The 14,703-nt window shown below is 39.0% G+C and overlaps 1 protein-coding gene across 5 annotated transcripts in view; it reads right to left on the bottom strand.

Annotated features, from left to right (window-relative positions):
• Il12rb2 (interleukin 12 receptor subunit beta 2) overlaps positions 1-10,679 on the bottom strand; it is a 100,264-nt gene extending 89,585 nt beyond the window's left edge. For all 5 annotated transcript variants that reach the window (XM_028782437.1, XM_028782441.1, XM_028782439.1 and 2 more), the window contains exon 1: positions 10,570-10,679. The gene's annotated coding sequence lies outside the window, so the exon portion shown is untranslated. The remainder of the gene's footprint in view (positions 1-10,569) is intronic.
• Between the last annotated feature and the right edge of the window lie 4,024 nt (positions 10,680-14,703).

The raw sequence follows: 14,703 nt of genomic DNA, 5'->3' as shown, positions 1-14,703 counted from the left end.
TGGACCGATCATGGAAACAGAAACTAAACAGAGACACAATGAAACTAACAGAAGTTATGAACCAAATGGATTTAACTGATATCTATAGAACATTTTATCCTAATACAAACAAAAAAAAATACCTTTTCTCAGCACCTCATGATACCTCTTCAAAATAGACTATGTAATTGGTCACAAAACAGGCCTCAACAGATACAAAAAGATTGAAATAATCCCTTGCATCCTATCAGATCACCATGGACTAAGGCTGGTCTTTAATTAGGACAAAAACAATGGAAAACCCATATGCAAGTGGAAACTGAACAACGCTCTACTCAATGTTGAAGAAATAAAGAAAGAAATTAAAGACTTTTTAGAATTTAATGAAAATGAGGACACATCATACCAAAACTTGTGGGAATCCATGAAAGCAGCGCTAAGAGGAAAACTCATAGCTCTAAGTGCCTACAAAAAGAAACTGGAGAGAGCATACATTAACAACTTGACAGTACACCTGAAAGCTCTAGAACAAAAAGAAGCAAATACACCCAAGAGAGTAGACGTCAGGATATAATCAAACTCAGGGCTGAAATCAACCAAGTAGAAACAGAAAGAACTATACAAAATATCAACAAAACCAGGATCTAGTTCTTTGAGAAAATCAACAAGATAGATAAATCCTTAGCCAGACTAACCAGAGGGCACAGAGACAGTATCCAAATTAATAAAATCAGAACTAAAAAGGGAGACATAACAACAGAAACTGAGGAAATTAAAAAAATCATCAGATCCTACTACAAAGGCCTATACTCAACAAAACTGGAAAATCTGGATGAAATGGGCAGAACCAGATGGTTTAGTGTAGAATTCTATCAGATCTTCAAGGAAGACCTAATACCAATTTTCTTCAAACTATTCCACAAAATAGAAACAGAAGAAACACTACCCAGTTGGTTCTATGAAGCTACAATCACGCTCATACCTAAACCTCACAAAGACCCAACAAAGAAAGAGAACTTCAGATCAATCTCCCTTATGAATATCAATGCAAAAATACTTAATAAAATTCTAGCAAACTGAATTCAAGAACACATCAAAACAATCATTCATCATGATCTAATAGGCTTTATCTCAGGAATGCAGGGATGGTTTGATGTTTGGAAATCCATCAATGTAATTCAATATATAAACAAACTCAAAGAAAAACACCACATGATCTTCTCACTAGATGCTGAGAAAACATTTGACAAAATTCAACATCCCTTCATGATAAAAGTATTGGAAATATCAGGAATTCAAGACCCATACCTAAACATAGTAAAAGCAATATACAGCAAGCCAGTAGCCAACATAAAACTAAATGGAGAGAAACTTGAAGCAATTTCAATAAAATCAGGGATTAGACAAGGCTGTCCACTCTCTCCCTACCTATTCAATATGGTACTGGAAGTCCTAGCCAGAGCAATTAGACAACAAAAAGAAGTCAAAGGGATACAAATAGGAAAGGAAGAAGTCAAAATTTCACTATTTGCAGATGATATGATAGTATACTTAAGTGACCCTAAATTCCACCGGAGAACTTCTAAACCTGATAAACAACTTCAGCAAAGTGGCTGGTTATAAAATCAACTCAATCAAATCAGTAGCCTTCCTCGACTCGAAGGATAAACAAGCTGAGAAAGAAATTAGGGAAATGACACCCTTCACAATAGAAACAAATAATATAAAATACCTTGGTGTGAATCTAACCAAGCAAGTGAAAGATCTGTAAGACAAGAACTTCAAGTCTCTGAAGAAAGAAATCAAAGAAGATCTCAGAACATGGAAAGATCTCCCATGCTCATGGATTGGCAGGATTAATATAATAAAAATGGCCATCTTGCCAAAAGCAATCTACAGATTTAATGAAATCCTCATCAAAATTCCAAATCAATTCTTTCTGGAGATAGAAAGAGCAATTTGCAAATTCATTTGGAATAACAAAAAATGCAGGATAGCGAAAACTATTCACAACAATAAAAGAACTTCTAGGGGAATCACCATCCCTGACCTCAAGCTGTACTACAGAGCAATAGTGATAAAAACTGCATGGTATTGGTACAGAGACAGGCAGGAAGATCAATGGAATAGAATTGAAGATCCAGAAATTAACCCACACACCTATGGTCACTTGCTCTTTGACAAAGGAGCTAAAACCACCCAGTGGAAAAAGGACAGCATTTTCAACAAGTGGTGCTGGTTCAACTGGAGGTCAGCATGTAGACGAATGCAAATGGATCCATTCTTATCTCCTCATACAAAGCACAAGTCCAAGTGGATAAAGAACCTTCACATAAAACCAGATACACTGAAACTAATAGAAGAGAAGGTGGGGAATAGCCTCAAATTCTTGGGCACAGGGGAAAAGTTCCTGAACAGAACACCAATGGCTTATGCTCTAAGAGCAAGAATTTACAAATGGCACCTCATAAAATTACAAAGCTTCTGTAAGGAAAAGGACACTGTGAATTTGACAAAACTGCAACCAACAGGTTGGAATAAGATCTTACCAATCCTACATCCGACAGAGGGCTACTATCCAATATATGCAAAGAACTCAAGAAATTAGACTCCAGACAACCAAATAATACTATTAAAAAATGGAGTACAGAGCTAAACAAACAATTCTCAGCTGAGAAAACTCGAATGGCAGAGAAACACCTTAAGAAATGTTCAGCATCCTTAGTCATCAGGGAAATCCAAATCAAAACAACCCTGAGATTCCACCTCACACCAGTCAGAATGGCTAAGATCAAAAACTCAGGTGATAGTAGATGCTGGCGAGGATGTGGAGAAAGGGCAACACTTCTCCATTGTTGGCGAAATTGCAAGCTGGTACAGCAACTCTGGAAATCAGTCTGGCGGATTCTCAGAAAATTGGACATAGCATTACCTGAGGACCCAGCTATACCACTCCTGGGCATATACCCAGAAGATGCCCTAACATATAACAAGGACATATGCTCCACTATGTTCATAGCAGCCTTATTTATAATAGCCAGAAGCTGGAAAGAACCCAGACGTCCTTCAACAGAGGAATGGGTAAAAAAAAAAAGTGGTACATTTACACAATGGAGCATTACTCAGCTATTAAAAACAATGAATTTGAGAAATTCTTAGGCAAATGGATGAAACTAGAAAATATCATCCTGAGTGAGGTAACCCAATCACAAAAGAACACACATGGTATTCACTCACTGATAAATGGATATTAGCCCAAAAGCTTAAAATAGCCAAGATTCAACTCACAGACCACATGAAGGTCATGAAGAAGGAAAAACAAGTGTGGGCGTTTTAGTCCTTCTTAGAAGGAGTAACAAAATACTCAAGGGAACAAATATGGAGGCAAATTGTGGGACAGAAACTGAAGGACGGGCCGTCAGGAGAACATTCCACTTGGGTATCCATCCCATGTGTAGTCACCAAAGGTAGACGCTGACGTGGATGTCAGGAAGTGGATGCTGACAGGAGCCTGATATAGCTGTCTCCTTAGAGGTCTGCCAGAGTCTGACATATTCAGAGGCAGATGCTCACTGCTAACCATTGATCTGATGAAGGGGTTCCCAATGGAGGAGTTAGAGTGAAGACTGAAGGAGCTGAAAGGGTTTGTGGCCCCATGAGGAGAGCAACAATACCAACCAACCAACCAGGGCTTCCCAGGGTCTAAACCACCTGCCTGGGAGCACATAGGGAGGGACCCATGACTCCAGCTGTATATGTAGGGGAGAATAGCCTTGTTGGGCATAGGTGGGAGAGGAGATCCTTGGTTCCATGAAGGCTGGACGCTGAGTGTGGAGGAATTGGAGGGTGGGGATGTAGGAGTCGGGGGGTAGGTGGGGGGCACATCCTCATAGAAGCGTGAGGAGGTGGAATGGGATAGGGAGTTCCTGGGCGGGGGGCCGACAATGGGGTAAGGGGATAAGATCTGAAATGTAAATATAATATCCAATAAAAACAAAGAAATGCAAAAAAAAAGAAATGCAAAAAGGGAAAATATACAAATAATAAATAAATCAAGAAATGAATTAAAAAAAAGAAAAAAAATTGAGACATGGTCTTATGTAATACAAGAATATATATATATATTCCAGCTATATGTTGACAATGATCTTGAACTGTTTGTTTAGTCTTTAAATTTCTATCTGTCTGTCTGTCTGTCTGTCTGTCTATCATCATTATCATCATCATCGTCATCAATTTATCCATGTGCATGTGCACCTGTGCCATGGCAAGTGTGTGGAAGTCAGAGAACCAAGTGTGGAAGTCGGTTCTCCTCTCTCACTTTTGGGTCTTAGAGATTGAGCTCAGGTTGCTATGCTTGTTGTCAGGTTCCTTAACCCAGTGAGCTATCTCATCAGTCCCAATGTTGAACATTTTTTTGTCTTAGCCTCCCACTTCCAAGTGCTAGGAGTAAAGGTCTGAACCACTACGTCATACCCTTAAGATTTTTAATAATCAAAATAATAGAACTTTTACAAGACTAATATTTAAATAGCTTAAGAAAAAAGAAGGGAAGACAATGAGAAATCTTAGCATACTAAGTAGTCAGCAAATTTTAATATCTAAATAATTAGAAAGATATGCTTATAAAAATAGGGGATTAGAAAGGAAAATGATGTCAAAAGTTTTCCCATAATAAAGGTTAATAAAATTTTTGTAGAACATGTGTTCAGTTCTAAGATGTTTCCAGATTAAAATAAAATTTTGACAACATTAAAATTATCAAACTGGGGCTAGAGACCATGATTCAGCAATTAAGAGTACCGGCTACTTTTCTCCAGGACTCGGGTTTGATTTCCGGCATCCACATGGTGGCTCTAGTTCCAGGAGATCTGACACCCTCTTTTGGCCTCCAGGGGCACAAGGCATGGGAATGATGCACAGACATACATGCAGGTAAAACATCCATACACACACACACACAAAAGAAAAAAATCATAAAATCATAAAATATTGTCAACTCACAGATGGAAAAAGAAACCATAGCTACAACTCTATTCAGGTACACAACGCTGCGAGTGATTGGCTTCAGCTCTTCTCTGGCTGCTCTCTTCAGTCCACCTCTCGCCTCCTGAATACACAATCCAAAAGTTTTGGACTTTCTAAAGGTATCTGATATTCCTTTTTCAACATTTGCAGATGTGGAAGTTCAGACCTTAGTAGTACAAAGTTTTCTCTAGTTGCTACTGAAAAAAATCTGTCTCCTTAGAGTAGAAGATAGAGATGGTATCATTTTTATATCAGCAGGAGAGCGTGATGAGGGCAGGATCTTTCTATTACATGAACCAGAAACTGCCATTACCTGTGTTCTCTTTGCTCGACTCTAAAAGGCTTACTTACAAGCGGGGGTGGGGGTGGGGGTATCTGCCCTAACATCTTGTTTCACCTCTGCTGTAACAGCAATAGGTTGGTGAACATTTCCTGCAAAAAACTGGTCCCAGCCTGTACAGTCACATCCAAGTTTGCAATTTGTATGTAGTTCCTGTCTTTTACCAGGCAAAAGCTGAACACCTTGGGGAATCATCTTTGTTGTATTCTTGGCTGGCACAGAACTATTGCTTTGAAGAGCTGATCTGGCCTCATTTCTCCTGCAATAGTTATAGTCTGATACACTCTTTGGGCCTTTTGTGAAGGGTATGTAGGCCTGCACTGTTTGAGGAGGGTGATCTTCTACAAATGTATGACAGTTGATTGCTGTGATACCCCAATATCGATTCTTTTAGATTCTTTGAGAATTTTTGATATGGCATTACAAGTTTTAGTCAGGGTTTTTAGCTAAGTAAAATTAATAGAGCTAGCCTTTCCTACTTTCTTTCAAAGTTAGTAGGCAGTTTGTAAAGCCATCTTGTAGCTATCAACCCTTCTTCAGGGTTTTCTCTTTCTATCCAGAAGCTGAAGCAGCCGAGTCAGCACTGGATTCCTGCTCACCTCATTGTGAGTGTTCGAAGTTCTGCGGTGTCCCTTAGCTTTTACCCAAGGATAGGAACTTTCCTTTCTTGCTTGAGATTAGGAAACTCCTTTATATTTGTTTTTGTTTGCTTGCTTATTTTCAGCCCTTTAAGATCTCTTTATCATTTAGCCTAAACAAACAAACAAAAAACAAAACTTGCCAGATCCACTCCCACGAAACACAGATGGCTTACTACACATAAATCAATACATGTAGCATAGCATATTAATAGAATCAAGAACAGAAATTACTCGATCATTTCAACAGATAAAGAAAAAGGCATTTGACAAAATCCAACATCCCTTCATGATAAAAGCCTTGAAGGAATATATTTCAAAACAAAAAAGGCCACATACCACAAAACTTCTGCCTACATTAGGCTAAAAGGAGAAAAACTCAAAGTTTTAAAATTAAACTGAAAGTTTCCAAATTAAGTCCTCTAAAAGCAGGAACAAGAAAATGTTGTTTAATCTTTCCACTCTTACTCAATATGGTATTTAAAGTCTTAGCTATTGTAATAATACATGAAAAGGAGATAACAAGGAAACAAATAAGAAGGCAAGAATTCAATGTGTACTTGCATGCAGAAGACATTTTTCTATACATACAAGATGCTGGATGTGATGATTGTAACACTGGGGAGGCAGATGTAGGCCAATATGTGTGAGTTAGAGGTCAGCCTGGTCTCTACATGGCAGTTTTAGCCCAGTTGGTACTGCATAGTGAGGCCTTGTCTCAAGCAAGTAAGCAAATAAGCAAGTAAGTTTAAAGACTCCATCAGAAAACTCAGAACCAATAAACACTTTTAGTAACACTGCAGGTTACAAAATTAACATACAACATCAGCAGCCTTCCTATATACCAATGGCAAACATGCAGACAAAGAAATTGGAGAACACACACACACACACACATACACACAATTATATGCTAAAACAAACAACAAACAAACAAATTAGAATAGAGCCATGAAATGTAGTGAAAGATCTCTTCAACGAAAACAGAAAAAAAATCCCAAGAAATACTAGAAGATATGCCATGCTCATGGACTGGAAGAATTAATATTGTAAAGATAGTGGCACTTCCAAAATTAAGCTCCAGATTCAATGAAGCTACCAATTAAGTTCCAGTGGCATTATTCTTAGAACAGAAAAAACAATCTTAAAATTGGTTTGCAAACACAGAAGATCCAAGATAGTCAAAGAAATCTTGAGCAAAAAGAATAATGCTAAATGTATCACATATCTGATTTCAAGTTATGCTACAGGACTATGGTAACTAAAACAGCTGTATTCACACAGAACAGTCATGATCTATGGAACCAAACACATAGATTCTCACACAGCTACAGCTACCTTTTTTAAAAAAAATATGCTAAAAACGAATAATGTGGAAAAGACAGCCTCTTCTTTCAAAAGTTCTGCAGAACCTAGATATCCACCCACTGAAGAATGAAACTAGAACTTGTACAAAAATCACCTCCAAACAAACCCAAGGCCTGAATGAAAGACCAGAAATCCTAAAACTGTTAAGGAAAAAGTAAGACTCATACTTTAAGACATGGGCATAGACAGGGACTTCCTCAACTGAAATCCAGTAATGCAAGAAATAACACTATTGATAAACTGGACCTAATGAAATGTAAAAGCTTGTGCACAGAAAAAAAGACTAATCAAGTGAAGAGGCAGTCTACAGTAATCTTTGTCAATTAAACACCAAGCAGAGGATTAGTATGTAGAATATACAAAAATTAAAAACAAAACAAAACACACAGACAATGAGAAATCAAACAACCCAGTCAATAGATGGGCTAATGAAAAGAACAGGCAGGTCTGAAAAGTTGAAGTAATTATAGCTACCAAGCATGTACAAGTGTCCAACATCAATGAAAGACAAATAAAAATTACTCTGAGATTCCATCATTGCTGAATCAGGATGGCATAAACAAACAAACAAACAAACAAACAAACAACAAGGAGAGCTAGCAAGTGGTTCAGAGGTTAAAAGTACTTGTCGTACAAGCCTGAGGATCCCAAAAAGGAAGGAAACAACCAACACCTCCATGTTCCCTCTGACTTCCACATGCTAACTGTGGCAGGTATGTACATGAGTACACACAAGCATATACTGTTACTACCTACTACTTATAATAATAAAAAAATTCTAAGTGAGTAAACTAGGTAAGGTGGTACAGACTTGCAGCTTCAGCACTCAGGAAGCTGAAACTGGCAGATCACTACAGCACAGGAGTTCAAGGCCAGCATGGAAAACATAGCAAGAAGCCCATCTTAAATGAAAAAAAGTGAAACAAATCAAGCAAAACAGAAGAAAGAAAACAAAAAAACTTCAAAGAATACAAAAGAAAGAACAAGAAAAGTGATCAAAAATAAAACCAAAGGCAACCAACATTTACTGAGAAAATTAAATCATAAGGCTAGGGAAATGCCTTAGTGGTTAAGGCTGGGAACTACTCTCGAAGAGACCCTGAGGTCAGTTCCCAGCCCTCCTGTCAGGCAGTTCACAACAACTTCCAACTCTAGTTCCAGAGCTTCTGCACGCATGTCCTATACCCACCCCTCAAAACACACATACACACCACACACACACACTTAAAAATATTAAAAATAAATCTTTTTAAAAAAGAACATTAAATCACCTGCTAGATGTTTCTTCCTTAATTTATAACACAGGTTTTTTATTTTTTATTTTTTTATTTTCACCTCAGTGCTGTCATCCCTCTGTGTGGCCAATGTGTCCAGGCTGAGTCAGGGGGAACATGTAGACATTGGTTTATTTCTGTCTCTTGAGCACTGGGAAATCCCAACAGGTTTGCTTTATCTTGTGACATCACCCTCCGCCTTTTCATAAAGTGGGAGGATCTTAAGACTAATAGCCATCCTACAAGGTTTCTCATATAAATAGAGAATTCTGCTGAAGTTTCTGATCTAATAACCCACATGTTAAACATCTCTGCTTGACGTTTACTTAATGAACTCCTTTTCTTGATGTTGTAATAACAAAACAGACTCTGATTACTCTGAACTTGATCATCTTTTCTGGCCTTTGTTAACAAGTTTTCATAACACAGAGCATATAACTTAGTTGTTAATCTTAGTTGTTCTACTATACAAAGCAACTATCAGCATTTCTGCACCAAGGTGACATTTGCTATGATCAAGGTGACACAGGAAACTTAGGAACAGACTCAGAGTCACACTAGAGTTAACGTTCCATGCTTTCCTCTCACCCCTCCATCATTCTCAGTGTCTGCTAGCCTAACAGCAGTTCTTATCTTGCTGCACATTGCAATTCTGTGGGAACTGGTCTATATACCTCATTCAGTGAGCCTCAGTGTTATCATGTCAATGCCACAAAGTAGCTAACTTGCAGTTGAATTGTTGATGTATGCTCTTACCATTCAAACCGGAGCTTTCAAAAGCGCCCCCTGAGCAACCAGTTTAGCCAAGAGCTTTGCAGAAGACCTGGAAAAGACACTTCAGTATCCGCTGACAATTCTCACCATGTGGCTTATCCACAGAATGAGAAATAAAATGCTCCCTGTGCCAAAAGGCTATTGTGGGGTTAAAATGAGATGCTTTGTAAGCATTGTACCCACCATACAGCAAGCACTCAGGAGATAATACTCCTGTTCTCAGGCTGAAGAGGAAAAGAACACTACTGCATTTTTTTTAAGGTCGTTGTTAAAACTCAGGTAGGTAGCCTGGAGCTTGATCTCTCTCTTTAAGCATTCATCTAGTGCCACTGAAAGATTAATTTGATTAAAGCAAGGTGCCTTCTCTTTGTTTGATATACTCGTAAGTATCTCTCCAATTTTAACTTTAAAGGAATGAAGTGGGTTTTCTATTGGCTATAATGCCCACCAAGTGTAGTGTGAAAAACGGATGTTCAATTCTTATTTCTATCTTAAAAAACAACAACAAATGCTGTTGCCGTGTGCAGAGTACTAGAAACTTCCAACGGCAAAGGAAACCAGATCTCCTCTGAGATTTAGTGGTTACATATTGAAAGCAGTGATGGCAAGAATTTGGTAGAGAACAAGCCAGGTGCACTAGCAAGAAAGCGAGCCCAATACTGAGAAATCACTTGCAACACTTACTGTTCTAGGAGGATTCTTCTCCTCTTAAAGTTAGACTGAAGTTCAGAGTTTGCCATCCTATCTAACTAACCACGGAGACATTCAAGAACCATGAGGCGTGACTCAGAGTATTCTGCTGTGCCTAACAAAGGGATAGGATAACTGAAGACTCATTGAATCAGGGGTCAGGATGCACAGGAAAAGGGGAGCTACACCTATTCCTCACCGATGGAGAATGGGAATCCAAACTCTCCCTCTTTCCTCCCTCTCACCTCTTCCAAACAGCACCTCACTCGAAGAAGTGATCCCCTGCCTCAGTCTAGGCACACTGGGCCTAGGCACAATTGGTGCAGAGGTGTGTGTGGCTCCCCTCCCCTTTATACCTTGGTCGAGGGCACCAACCACTATCCTCAGCCCAGCCTGTGAGGCTCAGTCTGAGGGTCAGTCAGTGCCCACGGGTGAAGGGAAGTCGGTCACTGAACCTCAGACCTCAAGGTCGCCTTACCGGGTTCCTCCGCACTCGCCTGGTGCCTCCACTCACCGGAGCTCTTCCCACCTACAGGATGTGGAGAGGGATCCCCGCACCGGCCAGCCTAGAGCAGCGCCATCGCTGGGGTCACGCGGCAGCGTGGTCCTCCGGTGCAGTAGCAATGGCAAGTGTCCAGGCAGGGGTGCCCCGCCCTCGGGGAAGTCCCCCCTGCGCTCTCACCACCCCCGCGGCGAGCCGCAGAGGGAGGGCTTAAAACTAAGTGAGAAGGGCACCAAGGCGTGTGACCCCAGCTGTCAGCGCCCAGAGTGCTTAGTGTGGTTCTGAGAAAAGAGGGAACTCTTTGCCACAATATGACAAGGCTGACGCGCGAACCGTCCACTTACCAACCCATTAACTAGCATCTCATTTATTTAAAGGTGCCTTTAAGGACATATAAAACAGAAAGTGGACTTTAAACAAAACACACTAAATAAACTATTTCTTATTTGTGTTCACATTGAGAGTCCAACATGATTAACTAAACTTTTTCCTTCCTTCATTATCAGTAAATGAACATAACACAATTTCATAAGCACGTGCGTTGCTGCTGTCCCAGCCTCCCCCCTCAGCCCCCCACCCCCTTGTCACCAGCACTACTTAGACCCCAGCTTTTCTGCTTCCTAATTTGCCAGGCGTTAAAATTGAGAAAAGTGCACATGTAGAACACACAACTTGAAAAATATATGTACCACATGTAATTTACATTCTCTAGTAAGTTATTATGCAAGGACTACAAACAGCTTTTTTTTTGTTTGTTTGTTTTTTTTGTTTTTGTTTTTAGAGACAAGGTTTCTCTGCATAGCCCCTGGCTGTCCTGGAACTCACTCTGTAGACCAGGCTGGCCTCGAACTCAGAAATCCACCTGCCTCTGCCTCCCAAGTGCTGAGATTAAAGGCGTGCACCACCACCGCCCGGCTACAAACAGCTTTAAATTTTCAGATCAACACTCCTTTGTAACAAGATAGCTCAGAGCTGTGGAAATCCTTGGTATAACAAAGTTAGCCGAATTGTCTCAGTCAAAAGTAAATAATGTAAACCAGATGTAGTGACTCTCACTTGTAATCTTGGGCAGGAGGGCTTTAGTAAACTCTTGGCCTGCTTGAGCTATGGAGTTAGGATTAAGTCACTAATTATTTTTAGAGTAACAAATATTTCAAATTTGCTGATTTTTCTGTAATATAAGATTAAACATAATATACTACTATTTTCTGCAAAATATTAAAAAGCCCAAATTTATAGGTTTAGTGGTGACAGCTAAGTAATATATACACCAAGTAAGAATAAGCTAAATAAATAATGAATAAGTAAATACATAGTAGCTTCTGGTTAGTTGATATCTAGTTAATGATATCAGAGATTATATGATATTAAAATTATAGTGGCCAAATATGAATGATAACCTTGTGTGCTTTATGGGTTAGGTTATTTTTCAATAGCTTTATTTAGCTTATTAACTATTCACATATGCATATGTAATAAAAGCAGCTGAACATATATTAGAACTGGCTTTTAAAATCCCTTTTTATTTTCTGAAGGTATATAGAGTCTAAAATGGTGAAAGACCACTGGTTACCAACCTCCATCTACAGTACATTACATGACTACTATCACATGCTAACTGCTTTAAATATTCCTGAGACATTTTATTTACCTCAGAGTAAGGCATGAAAGTTTAAGGGGCAAGTTTAAATTTGATTGTGAAGCAAGAACTTCAACTATTGAGAATACAGCCTTCTTTGGTTTTTATGTTTCTCCAGAGGCAAATCAATAAGATGATCTTTCTACTATAACATAGAAGAATGTTTTCAGTCTATCTCTGTCAACTAATTTAGGGTTCAGCTTAACTAAGAACTTGTGCCAATAGCTATGCATAAGAGTGGCTCTCTCATGTTCTCACTTCCTAGGTTTTAAGTTCCTAGAGCACAGGGGTCCCGTGTGCTGTGTCTGCTCTCCTGCCTCTAGCAACTGGCATAACGGAAGGCAAAGGATGGGAAACTCACTACAATTTTACCCTGTTGAATTAGCTCTTTTCCAAAAGAGCTTGTTCTCTTGGAATTAAACAGTTTATAGGTATTTAGAATTTTCAAAACTTTCTTCTCAAGTCTGTGACCAGTTTCACCAGTGCAGAGCTTCTATGCTCCCTCCCTCCATTCTCCTCCCTTTGAAGAGCAAGACAGTGGAGGCGGCTCCTGTAAGGTATCAGGAGCCCAACATGTCAACCAAAATGTCAGCCTATGCCTGAGATATGGCCTTCTGCAAATGAGAAAGTCAGCTAAGGGCATAACCACAGTGACACTGACAGAGGCTTTTCTAGGAAACAGTTCAGTTTCCATTTCTGGCACGCTTTTATTCCTTCAAATGTCTACCTTGCTTCACTGTTGACACCCAGCATCTTGAATGTTCTTACTTGGGCATTCTAAGAGTAACTGGGACGTCCTCTGCTTAAAGTGCCCCTAGGTAAATATTAAGAGGTAGTTGTCAACATGGAAATTGCAAATATTAGATAGTGCTGCTACTAATTAAACGTGGCAAGAAGGTGTGGTGTTTGAGTAAGAATACCCCATAGGGAACTAACTTTCGAATGTATAAGCCTATGAGGGCCTTCTCATTGAAACCATCATAACTTGTGTCAACACAAGTTTAACATTTTAAATACAAAGAGACCCAGATCTAAAATTAACCACTCTTTTTGGTGTCTTGCTTTCAGCAAGTTTTATTTTTAACAGTACTCCCTAAATTATTGGTTTCACTTACCACTCCAGTATGTTAAATCAATGTAACTCTTTAATATACTTATGGTATCAAATGTTGAAAAGGATATATATGTATAATGTATAGTGTATAATGTATAATGTATATGTATATGATATATATGTATGTATACATACACATATATAGTCTAACATTATACATATATGAAAAATCTTACAGTCTAGTAAATCCCAGTGTTAAAATATAGTATAACTTCTTTTAAATTAATTTTTATATTATTGTTGTTTTTGAGACAGGATTTCCCTGTGTAGCCTTGGTTGTACTGGAAATAGTTCTGTAGATCAGATTGGCCTTGAACTCACAGAGATACTCCTGTTTCTTCCTCCTGAGTGTTAGGGTTAAATGTGTATACCATCACAGTCAGCTTATTTTATTTTTTAATGATTAATTTATTTCTATTTTACGTGCATTGTCATTTTGCCTGTTGGCCACTCTTCCAAGTTTTGCAGCTCCATTGTGTATGTTGTGTCATGGCTGCCCCCCTTGTCTTGCAGGCAGCAGCATAGATCGCATATCAAAGATCTGTGGCTGGGTTGATGTCCCCTCCCACCACTGGAATACTTGCCTGGTTACAGAAGATTGCTGGGTCAGGCTCCATATCTTGCATTACTAGGAGTCCTTACTAGGGCCATCCTGGTAGAGTCTTTGTAGTTTCTACAGCCTACATTTCCACATAGCCTCTCAATTTCCCTCCAATTTCAGTCGTCTTTCCCCTTAATTTCTCCCCCTGTCCTTTCCCACTACTTGATCCTATTCTGACCTGCTGTCAGACCACCTGTAAAATCTATTCTATTTCTGCTTCCAAGGAGATCCACACATCCCACTTAGAGCTCTCCTTGTTACTTAGCTTCTCTGGGTCTGTGGATTGTAGCATGAGTGCCATTTACTTAAGAGCTAATATCCACTTATAAGTGAGTACATACCATGTTTGTCTTTCTGGATCTGGATTGTCTCACTCAAGATGATCTTTTCTAGTTCTGTTCATTTACCTGCAAATTTCATGATGTATTTGTTTTTAGTAGCTGAATAATATTCCATTGTATAAATATATCACATTTTCTTTATCCATTCTTCTTTTGAGGGATATCTAGGTGCTTTCCAGTTTCAGGTTATTATGAATAAAGCTGCTATGAAAACAACTGAGCATGTATCTTGGTTGTAGAATGGAACATTATTTGGGTATATGACCAAAAATGGTGTAGCTGGGTCTTGAGGTAGTTCAATTCCCAGTTTTCTGAGGAAATGTTGTATTGATTTCCATAGTGGTTTTATAAATTTACACCCTCACCAGCAATAAAGAAGTGTTCCTTTTGCTCCACATCCTCACCAGCATGAGTT

Source organism: Grammomys surdaster, unplaced genomic scaffold (assembly GCF_004785775.1).
Source record: "Grammomys surdaster isolate TR1022 unplaced genomic scaffold, NIH_TR_1.0 752, whole genome shotgun sequence".
Lineage (NCBI taxonomy): Eukaryota > Metazoa > Chordata > Mammalia > Rodentia > Muridae > Grammomys > Grammomys surdaster.
Note: the sequence above shows the minus strand (reverse complement) of the source record. Positions and strands in the feature narration are given on the sequence as shown.